General features: G+C 45.3%; 1 non-coding gene and 1 pseudogene across 1 annotated transcript; one reads left to right on the top strand and one right to left on the bottom strand.

The window, feature by feature from the left end:
- The first annotated feature begins 6,158 nt into the window (after window positions 1-6,158).
- TRNAE-UUC (transfer RNA glutamic acid (anticodon UUC)) lies at window positions 6,159-6,230 on the top strand. Its single transcript has one exon. It is a non-coding gene; the product is annotated as a tRNA-Glu (tRNA).
- Window positions 6,231-6,475: 245 nt separating this feature from the next.
- On the bottom strand, window positions 6,476-7,129 carry LOC103081432 (eukaryotic translation initiation factor 4E pseudogene; annotated as a pseudogene).
- Window positions 7,130-11,952: the final 4,823 nt, after the last annotated feature.

Raw genomic sequence — 11,952 nt, 5'->3', positions numbered from 1 at the left:
AAGGAAGCTTTCATTAAGTGTCTCAGACAAAGGTTAAGTAAAGCTTGGTGAGTATCCCAGGATGGCACAAGTCATCATCAAAAATATAATACACAGATAAGATTGAAGCATCTTTGGTTTTCACTGATTTGGCCAGTGCTACTGATTAGACAGTCAACTAATTTTCAGTTTCACTGGATTTGGCCTTAGAAAGTTCAGCGTTAGCAGCTAAGGTTTTTTTTTTTTTTTTTTTTTTTTTTTTTTTGTGGTACGCGGGCCTCTCACTGTTGTGGCCTCTCCCGTTGTGGAGCACAGGCTCCAGACGCGCAGGCTCAGCGGCCATGGCTCACGGGCCCAGCCGCCCCGTGGCATGTGGGATCCTCCCGGACCGGGGCACGAACCCGTGTGCCCTGCATCGGCAGGCGGACTCTCAACCACTGCGCCACCAGGGAAGCCCTAAGGACACTTATTTTTGTCTTAGCATACTGATGCCTTTTTTCTCTTCCTCCTGTTAGACCTTCAGTTCCTGAAGGACAGAAAATTCATTTCTGCCATCTCCCCGCCCATACCTAGCATAAATCTCTGTACCTTATTGCTGTTCAAGACAGATTTTGGATAAATGGTAAATTTGAGGTTCATGGTGGTGATAGCCACAGATGGAAATTATGTCCTAATTATCTGCTGGCAAATAGAAATCACTGGTCTTACATGGAACCAGATGAGATTTAGAAATGGATTGGCACAAACTCATCTCCCTAATAATGACAGGGCTTAGACCTGGCTGCAGAAATAGTGAGGTGAGCCACAGTAATTTTCTTCTAACACTAATGGTCTCCCCATTATCTCACCTTAGTGCATGGTGAAAGGTATTTCTGGGTTCATCTGAAAGGGTTTGTGATTAGAGTAAAAGACTGTATCAAAATGAAAATAGTTTGCAGGTAGTGTTCTCTGCTTGCCCAAGAAAGCCATCCAGTCTACTGAGAAAATTGGGGAGTGTTCTTTTCTGTAACGTAACTCTTTTCATTTCCTGGTTTTAGTCAAATAGGTGTCCTTAAAATGGCGAAAAGCGTGACATATCGGTGTGTAATATGCTGCCACACCTGTGTTGCTGTATGACTTCTGGTGAGACTTAACTGTTCTAACAAAAATGTATCTCAAGCTATAAAAATGGAAATAAAATAGAAAAGAGCACCATGGTACCTTGCTTATTCTTGGAGTAACACACAAAGTATTGCGCAGATCAAGGCAGGAATCTTACAGGTCAAAGATACGTGGGGGTGGAGTGGCTAAAAAAAAAGTCAACTCACCCAGAACATGATGTGATGATTCTTAGTTTGATCCTGAAATAACTTTGGCTGTTTTTAGTCAAATGGTAGTAAAAATAGGAAAGGCTATCGCAGAACAAAAAGGTTCAAAGTAGGGCTGTGATCATCTCTTGTCAGGTGATAGCAAGGAGAACAGATATGGAACTCGCCAGTATGTTCAAACCATCTCTGCCTTGGCACAACTGAAGGACATGGCAGGACCTCAGAAAAGAGAGAGGATGAGAAAGTTTTAGCACCTGGCTGAGGTCAGAGAGATTAAATGTGTCTTGGTTATGCCTAGGCTCCTTAGAAAACTTTTGCAGTGACTTCATTTGCAAGAGAACAGGAATGAGGTCTAAAAAATGTCACTTGTGCCCCTTTATTGTGACATAACGCCCTCTTAATCCCCTCAGGGCCTGCCGGCGTAGAGTTTGGTTCAAGGTATGAGTTTCTGAGGGAGAGACTGAAGGCATTTCAAAAAAGCCTACTAGAGTGTTAGAACATCTCAGTGCTGGTCAGCTGGTCTACCTCCTTGCCGCACTACGGGACAGTTCATCCAGTGATTCCACGGGAGTCCAGCTTGCGACCTTCAGCCTTGCAGGACCGGAAGTTCACTCGTATTGCTGATTTATGGGGACATGAATAACAGGAATTGAGCCATTCAAATAGTACTGCAAATGTACAGATTGATATGGGGAATTGGAGCAGTCAAGGAGAATACTCATGTTTGCCTAAACCAGGATATCTTAAAAATCTCTGACCCATTCGCTTTATTCTTTCAACAAATACTCCCTGGGTGCCTGCTGAGTGCTGGCCATGCAGGAGACCATGCGAGAGGCTGTCATTTGTGGTAAACAAAACAGGCTGCCCTGTGTCCTTGGGACTCATATCCTAGGAGGTCAGACAAGTCAGTACTTAAGATGATTTCAGATAGTGGAAAAACAGTACAAGTAATTAAAATCAGGATTGTAAGGGTGAACAGAGGTGCCACCTGTGATTTTTTTGTGGTGTTCCGGTCCGTGGTTCCATTTGTTCCTGAGGACCAGCTGTAACTATTAGTCTGATTACGAGCAGGACCTCTGAATCCCTTTGTTTGCGCATGAGAGTGCCAGTTGGGTTTCTGCCATTTCCAGTATGAGTCCTGAGTCATGCACTTCATGACTAATAAAGGAAAGTTTGGACTCCTGAGCCTGGCATTGGAGGGCCCGCTCAAGCTGGTCCCAGTGGGCATTTGCAGCCCTAATTCTCACTGTATCCCCAAAGCACCTTCTACTCCCCCTGACACAGCTAGTCCCCTTCTGCCGTGCCTGCCTTATACAGGAGGACAGAGAAGGTGCTTTGGAACCTTCTACTGGGACCTTTAGTGCTTCCCATTGTCTAGATTTACCCCTTCCCCAATGCCCTGGCCAGTGTGTCCATCTGTGAAATATAAGTGGTGTTCACGGCCCCATTTATAACTTCCCTCCTCCAGGAATGTGTCAAACGCTTCAGCTAAAATGAATCTTCTCGCTGCACATTGAGCCTCTGTCAAAGCATTTAATAAAATTTGCCTTGCGGTGTAATTACTTACATTATGGGTCTAATTGCACATATGAATCCCTGAAGAATGAAATCTCTGCATTTAAAAACTTTTAACTTTGTACTGTCTTCAGTGCTTGGCAACACAAATTGAATTTGCATCTCTGATATAGAAATACCCTAGAGGTATATAGTGCTATAAAGAGTTCAGGGTAATAAAAACAAGAGCAACCCTATTTTTTGTGTTCTCTGTGTCAGGCATTGCATAATGCTTGAGATACAGCATGCAATTCTTGTTTTGGCTAACATAGGCTTAACTTCTCTAACAGGCAAATCCTGGAGTCTCAGTGGCTTAGTATGGTGGTTTATTTCTTGCATTTTCTCAGGTCCAGGATTTGAATTTGATGGACCATTCTCCTCTCCAGAAAGATTGAAAGACCAGGTGTCTTGCACTTTCTGGTATGGCAGCAGGTATAGAGCCTAACGCCATTTGCTGGGTCCTCTGCATCAAGAGGCTTGTTGTGTTTGTGAGTGTGGAGAGCTACCTGCAGACTCTGGTGGGCCAGGCCTTGAGGTGGTGGGAGTCACTTCTGCTCAGTGTATTGGTTAGAACTTGATCACATGATCCCATCTCGGTGCAGAGAGGCCTGGGAAGTAGGGCCCCTGGCTCAGCAGTGCTCCCAGCATGGCTGTACTCTGTGGGGAGGGAGCGTGATCCTTGGCGCCCAGCCAGCCGTTTATGCTGTAATCATTATAACAACCCTATGAGACACGTTCTGTTTTTATTCTCCTCTTATAGGTCAGGAGCTTGGAGAAGAGAGATGAAGTGACTTGTTGACAGTGCCCTGCTGGAAAGTTCAGAACCAGGTTTAGAACCCAGGTCTCTGTGCCTTTCAGAAGCTGCCTTGGCACTGATACATAAGGCGACGTTTCTCTTTGTTGCTCACTCTGCTGCATCGCCCAGGTTGCGAAAAATGGTTGTCACATCAGTCTCCTGCTATCGAGCACGCTCAGTAAACCTTCCGGCGTCTCCGTCAAAGCATCCCCTTCTATGTAGGTATCTGTGGTCTCTGAGCATAGCAGGACCCATTATCCCCTCTGTGGCCAGACCCTGTACCCTGTCTCATCCGCCCCTCTGGGTCTGCTGCGTCCAGGCCCACGGCGTATGCTCTTCTGGTTTATGCTGGATGGATTGTGATGTCCGACAGCTGTGGATCCACCGCTCAGCACATGGAGACACGGCTCTGGGGGGAGGCGTGTGTCTCATCTCGGGGGAAGATTTGGTAGAGGGTGCAGGGGAAGAGAATGGGAGAAGGAGCTGGTCTTTTTTTTCCCCGGGATGGCGTGTGTTTCAGTCAATATTGAAGAGTAAACATGCATGAAAAACAATAGACACAGTTCAGCCCATAGCTTGTAGTTGCTATTCCAAGAAGGAGTGCTGGAACTAGGCTTCACTGTTGGCTCTTAAGTTTCATATAATAAACCATCCGTGGATTTATTATTTTTTCTGAGACTCTCCTCTGTGTCCCCATGTTCCGTGCTGTGGAAGATTCAGAAGGAGTTTCACTAGTGAAGGTCTTGGCTGACAGTCTCTTTTGGGGAGGTGAAGCGTTGGTACACAATGACAGTAGGTGGCTGCTTTTCGCCTAAAGGCACTCCGCAGCTGTGGGTGGCGCTGGTGACCAGGGAAGGGAGGGGTCTGTGTGCACTGAAGTGGCCAGCAAAGGCTTCCTGGAGGAGGAAGGGCTTGCTTTTTTCTTTTTTTTTTGTCTAAAAGACAACTCACTGTACACATTCTGTATAGTTTTCTACAGTGTCTTAATATGAATGGGACCGCTTTTCTACTTGAGCGATTTTTTTAACCAAAGCAAAATAACCTAAGTGTAACAGAGTGTTAAAATACAGCATAAAGATACAAAAACAGGCATACTGATTCTAATTAGGAATGTAATTACGATGATACATTTTTTATAATCCACAATTATATTTAGGAAATCACACAAACACAGATCACTGATTTGCGTGAAATGCATAAATTTGTAGTAAAGCTTTGTAGTTACGAAAAACCCCCCCAAAACTACCAAAGAATGCACAAAATTAATCTTTTTTCCACCTTTCTGTCATATTCCTGTATCCTTCACCAGTATTACATGAGGAAAAAAACAAAAGCAAAACAAATGAAAAACTGAAATCAGAATCACTGATGTTATCAAGTAGGGAAACAAATAAATTAAAATCTAGCAGCCCTCAGCAAGAGTACAGCACAGACAATGCTGTAAAAAGAAACAAAGACAATTGTTAGAAAACTGCATGCATCATACTCTTTCAAACCAGCAAAATATGCCCCTGCATACAATGGAACATAAACAGAATCGTTCTCTCATGAGGTATAGAAATGCAAATTCTTTTCTTTAATATTGTAGATGGGCCAAATGTGTTTGTAATGTTTAATTCTATTAAGCTATTACAGAGTGGGCCAGGAACACATTTAAGGATTCTGGGGACGATGTGTGCTATCCTTCTTTGATTGGGATAGTGGACACTCTAGCCAAAGTTTAAAAAAAAAAAAAATATATATATATATATATATATATATATATATATATATATATGTTTCCTGGGCCCTAGTTTAGGCAACACATGTCACCCAGAGAGCCAACCATGTTTTTGCTGGGAAAAACGTGTAGTCAAGCAAAAAAAGAGTATTGCTAATCACAAAGAACAGACATCTCGAGTTAATGCTTTCACTGCTTTTCCATGTCAGATGCAAGAATATGGGGTCACTGAAATTTTTCCTTAGATATATAAATGAACTATCTAGGGGCCAGTATATCCAAAGCACAGAATGCTTCCTGTTTTTCCCCATCCTGAATTCCCCTTTGGGATCATTGCCAGTGGGTGACTGCAGTAGCTAATGGCTTGATTCTTGTAGAACTGGAATGGCAGGCAATATTTTTTTCTTTACAAAGTACAATGAACAGAAAAGTGCACAAACCATAAGTGTACTATTTGATGAGTCACCACGAAATATAAGCATGTAACCACCACTCAGATCAAGTAGAACATGGCCAGCACCCCAGGAGTTCCTTGTGCCCCTTCTAGTCATTTCCCCTCCCTGGTACTCAGAGGTAAATGCTGCTCTGATTTCTAATAAGTCATTGTGTTTTGTGCTCATCCCACTAGACCGGGAGTAGGCGAACTACTGTTTGCAGCCCAAATCCTGCCCACCACCTGTTTTTGTATAACCCACAAGTTCATGGCTGTTACATTCTTAAATAGTTTTTCTAAAACTGTAAAGAATAATGTTCTGTGACATGTGAAAACTACGTAAAAAAAAAAAAAATTCTTTTAAGGACCTCCCTGGCGGTCCAGTGGTTAGGACTCAGCACTTTCACTGCCGGGGCCCAGGTTCGATCCTTGGTTGGGGAACTAAGATCCTGCAAGCCTTGCGGCATGGCCAAAACAACAACAACAATGACAAAAATATATATATATATATATGAACACAGAAGTGTAAGACAAAGGCGAATGAGATTTCTCTTATATCTTAGCAACATTTAGATGGAAATCAAATTTAAATGCAGTCCCCTCTGCTTTTGAAGAGGCTTTGGTTCAGCTCCCAAATCTCGAGTGCTTGACGTATTCTCACAGGAGAATACTCAGAAGGTGTCTTCTTAAACGACAAAGCTATTTTTAGTGGTGGAGCCACTCTGAGTAGCTGTGTCTGCGTGGGACTGGTAACCAATCAGTGTCTTTGGAGGAAGTCCTAACCTTTCCTTGTATACCCTCCCTATATGTGTAACAGCTTCTCAGTTTTCACATTCAGTAGTCCACATTGCTATTTTTTCACCTTTAGCTCTAACATTAACAACAGCTCCACATACATCATCACTGTAGTCATCAAAAGATTCTCCAATAAGGCACAGCAGTGTCTCTAGCCAAAAGCAATCGAGGTCACTTGGTCTCTGCTGTTTGTTCAGTGTAATTAGCCATCGTCCTCCTCGTTTGTTTTTCTCATCCTCCCACATAGGCTCAATACCATCCTTAAGAAGTGCGTAGTCACAGCCAGGCATTAAACTGCTAGACCACTGGATATGGTTGTACGGAGCCCAAAAGTCTTCAGCAGTATCAGACGTAGAGATCAGCGGAAGGCTTGCTTGCCAAGTTTTGCTTTTATCATTTTTAAAAATCCAGAGTGTCCATCTGTTCTGTAAAGGATGTTTCATATAGTGTTCTGGGTTAGCAACCTCCTGATGAGATTCTGTTTTCTCTTCTTCTGTAGGTGGGAGATTAGGTGTAGGGGTGGTTTCCAGTTCCACAGTCACCATCTTAGATGGATCTCGAAGAGCTTGCTTTGAAGCCAGAGAGGTGGGATGGACTTAAATAGATGGACGAGAAATGGCAGAGCATTTCTGGCCAAGAGGAAAGAGACAGACTTGTTGGGGCTGAATTAATAGAGGTGGGGGTGAGACCTGCCCCGTTGCATCAGAGGCTGTGGCTGGGGAAGCAGCAGGGGATGCGGGTGGGGGCGTTGGGGAGGCTGAGAGGGTAAAAGGGGTCAGAGGGCAAAGTATCACTAGAAGATGACAGGAGAAGTTTCAGTAACCGAGCCAAGGGTCCCACTTGCTACTGCCTCTTCCCAGGAGGGCTTGCTCTTCCTTGATAGGTTAGAGGTAGGACGAGGGCACCAGTTAGAAAGCTTGGCTTGGTCAGGCCCTGGTGCACATTGAAGGGGCAGAATTTAAGAAGAGTTACTCATCGTGGGCCCCTGTAACCCTTGTCCTTCTGTCCTTCTCTGCCCTGAACCAGCACCACCACCATCACCTCTGCAGATAACGCATCCCTCCAGTTCCCACTCCTGGGAATGTCCGTGCCTGAGACCAGGTGTGTCAGAGAACATCGTTCTTTCATGCTTTCCCAGATTTTTCATGCTGTCCTAGGGACAGGTTCTTGAAAAGTGACTAAGCTTGAACATACGTCAGACCAGTTGGGTGAGTGTAGAGCTTGATTAAATTTGGTTTCACAAAGTGAAACAACACGCCATGTCTTGCGTTTTAGCATTTTAGGGTTATTGGTGCTGCTTTGATCCTGAGCCAGGGCGGCCAATGCTGGGAGTGCATCCCCTCTGTCATCCCTTCAGAGCCCTTTGCTGTTTTGACCACACTGGCTTCCAGGGTGCCTTCCCTCCTGACCCAAGTTTGTTTTCATAGGACCCTGAAGCAGGAATTGAGAGCAGGAGGTTCCCTGGGAGGGGTGCATAACCTTGGGCAAGGATTCTTCCGTGGCCAAGGGCAATTCCTGGGCAGGATTGCAGCTGGGGAATGAGACCTTTGAACTTGTAAGGGGGGATGGGGAGTGGGGGGTTGTCTGGGCAGGACAGTGCAGCAGCCACTATAGCTACCAGCAGCCAGCACTTGAGTTCTCTCAGCAAAGAGACAAGAGACCCGCAGGCTGCTGGACCCCCTTTGCCATTTCCTTCAGAAAGCCCGGAAGTACCTGGGAATCTACATACCCCGGGGCAGCCGCTAACCAATGACGAGCACAAACACCCGGCTTCCTTTACTACCATGGTGACCGTTCTGAAGTGTGACCCAAGTTGTCTCCAGAGCTCCCCACTGGGACTGAGCCATGGTCCCCTCCATGGGATGAGTACTTGCCTGATGTCCCCCTCTTGTTTCGTCCCCTTACCTCTGGGTCCCATGTCCCCATTCAGATAGTGCCTGTTTGTCCCCCCCCTCCCCACCCCGGAAATGCTTCATAACAACTCACTTTCTCCTGAGTTCTGCGGTCAGCTTTGTCTGTTCTGGGGAAATTGATCCAAGACAACCGCTTTGTGACCCTTGAGTATGTTACTGAACCTCTCTAAGCCTCAGTTTCCTCATCTGCAGAGTAAGCACAACAGTGACAATGGATGTGTGGGACTGTTGTTTAAGCTATGAGAACACACCCAGGACAAAGGAAGTCCTGAGTAAAGACAGCTGTTATTAACTGAACAGTAATACTCTCAGGTTTTGGCTAGAAGAGCCAGATACCGCCTCGTTTTGGCTGAACAGTGTGAGCTTTGCATCCTCCAGGATTGGACTTGAACGTCCTTCTACACCTGAGGTCCTCTTTCCTCATTGTTTCAGCTTCAGTCGCAAGTACCGGCTGCACTTTTTTTTTTTTCTTTCAGTGTGAAAGGAGGAAATCCCTGAAGGAAAGGTCCTGAGTGTGTTTTTGAGTTTCTGTATGTCGAGTTTCCCGATAGCCTCTCCAAATAAAGAACCTCTTGAACTAATTAAGCTAATTGGAGACGAAGCTGGCTCATTTTCACATGCTGCTCCCGCGAAAGTGCCTGATACTTAAGAATGTAAATTTCACTAGGTTTTTAAACTGTGTTTTGCCCTGGGGATCTTGGTGGTCGGGGTCTTCACTTGGAATCGGTGAGGAAAAGCAAGGGCTCGTCATCCCTGGGGTCACCTTCGCCCTGGATCCAGCTCTCCTGTCCCATCCTTGTTGACAAGGCCCGTTGCTCCGCCACCATGGCTGGTGCGGTGACCAGAAACCACATGGGTGACCCTTGAGGACTGATGGCTCCGCAGGACCACCCTTGGCTGCAGTCCTCAGTCTCAGCTGCCTAGAGTGAGTCTGGCATATCATTTTGAATTTGTCAAGGTGGCTCTGCTTGCTTGACTGTGGCTGCCTGAAGAGCCGTGTTAAAGAGAATTCCGAGTTCTTCCTTGGCTTCCATGAAGAAGAGAGCAGAGATTATTAGTAACGTCTGTTGTGAATATTGAGTAGGCAACGATGATGTGTGCTTGCAAGACTGGTGTAGAGTTCCATGTTTCTGCAGAGATTCCAAGTTCTCTATGGGTAATAAAAGTTTCCTGTTATTTTTATATAATGCTATATTATATTTTATATATTGTATTTTATTATAACTTGGAATATATTCAGATATATTCCTATTTGTAATTATAACATATAAAGTAAAAATATATATAATATAAAATATATAATAACATACAAAGGGATGTATCCCATATTTATATACATATATATATGAATCCCAAAAGGTGAGGAATATGAGTATTAGCATTCATCCCTTTTAACCTTCTTGCAAACCCTCATTCTCTAATGAATTCAGTCGTCAGCTAAAATTACCTCTGCTTACAGACTATATTACCCTTGACAACTTATTCAGTTTTTCTGTGGCTTGGTTTCCTCAGCTGTTAAATGGATGGGAGGGTCTGCCCCCCAGGGTTGCCATGGGAACTAAATGAGTGCTACATCTGCAGTACTCAGGGCAGTGCCTGGTACATAAGTAGACTGAGATGCATTAGCTCTTAGAATATTCAAATCACATGACTGTGTATCAAGCACCCACTGTTTGCCACCAGCCAATGTTCTGTGGAGGCTGCTCCTTAATCTCCAGGGCTGTCCACTTATCTCCCTTTTCAGTCAAGAGGAGAAGAAAGTAATTTTCATTTTTATGTCAGCACTGCTGATTTTCTGATGAAGTTTCCAGTACATAGAAACCCCAGAGGGAAGGCTTCTTTCACAGCGCTGAGACCCAGGGAAAGAATACACATGACAAAGAATCTGTGTCTTTTCCTGTAAGACCTGGAAGATGAGATTAAATCTTAATTTCTTTTCCCCTCTTTCCCGTAATGTTGATGGAATTTAGCTATTAAAAATAACTCTTGATGTAACTTAGCTCATTGGGTTTAGATACAGAGGGCATTGTTAGCTTTGCCTTTGCAAAGCAGGGTGGGCTTATGGAAAGAACCAGGGTTTTGGTGTCAGGTAGAGTTGGACTCAGCCCCACCATGGGCTGTCTGACACTGTAAGCAAAGTGACTTGACCTCACTAAGCCTCCTGTCCTCAGCTGTAGAATGGAAGAGTAGCCAGCCCCTGCCATTCACTGGGTCTCTGCAAATTCATGCTTCAGAGCCCCCCTGTTCGGCGAGGGTTACACGTTATAATGAGGGTCCCGAGGTCCTGCAAACTTCTAAAGTGCCTTCTGAATCTTCAGAGAAGAAATTAAATTATATCTAGCTGGTCTCAAATATAATGTATCATTGTTATAAACCTTTGAGTGTTTGAGCATCAATAAACCTGTGTAGGCTAATCTGGTAATTTTGTTCAGATCGTGGGGTCATTCCCGACAAAGGGAAGGTACCATAGCCCGTGGTGGCTGGCTGCTGGATAACAGAATTCTTTTTCCCATAGAACCACTGTGAGGCCTGGATTAGTGGCTCAGCATAGGCCACAAATGCCCACTCAACATATAAGGCCCTTGGAATGTACAGTGTAAAATTCACCTGCACTGGGCTTATATAATTGTCCGTGTACTTAAGCTAAATTCTCGCTCTGTCACTTGCTAGCTTTGGGATCTCAGCTTCTCTAAATCTTAGTTTCCTCATCTGCAAAATCAAAATGAAAATGTCTTCTTTGTGAGGTTGCTGGAGAGATGGAGTGATGTCTGGCCCACAGTAACTGTTCCATCAGTCGTGCTTGGGCCTGCTCTTCTATCATTGTTACGCTTATTTGGTCCAAATATATCAACATTTCTGTGGAAAATGTATAAGGTGAATTTCAACTCCAGATTTTAGGAACACATCATCCTGCACGGTGTTGCTCTGAAAGCAGTGTTTGTTTGTTTGTTTGTTTGTTTGTTTTTGCGGTACGCGGGCCTCTCACTGCTGTGGCCTCTCCCGTTGCGGGGCACAGGCTCCGGACGCGCAGGCTCAGCGGGGCCATGGCTCACGGGCCCAGCCTCTCCGCGGCACGTGGGATCTTCCCGGACCGGGGCACGAACCCGCGTCTGCATCGGCAGGCGGACTCTCAACCACTGCGCCACCAGGGAAGCCCTGAAAGCAGTGTTCTCCCGGATCTCAGTCTCGGATGGTGGCTCCCCCTGTCTGGGGGAAATGTCCCAGGGGAGCTAAGTTTGGGGGAGTAGAAGAAGAGGGTGGGGATTTCAGGATGTAGACGTTTTAGGTGGCCTGGCCAGGTAGGGGGAGTACCCTTGGGTTGAATCTGAGTGTCACTTCAATCACTGCCTTTCTCCTTCACCAGCCAGGATGCTAGTTGGGCTCCTCCCCGATCCTCCATGAGAATTCTGCTCGGCTGGAGCCTAAGAAAGGTGCTCTCTGGGTTCCCTGCTGCT

The sequence above is a fragment of the Lipotes vexillifer genome, unplaced genomic scaffold (assembly GCF_000442215.2).
Source record: "Lipotes vexillifer unplaced genomic scaffold, Lipotes_vexillifer_v1.1 scaffold1387, whole genome shotgun sequence".
Taxonomy (NCBI): domain Eukaryota; kingdom Metazoa; phylum Chordata; class Mammalia; order Artiodactyla; family Lipotidae; genus Lipotes; species Lipotes vexillifer.
Note: the sequence above shows the minus strand (reverse complement) of the source record. Positions and strands in the feature narration are given on the sequence as shown.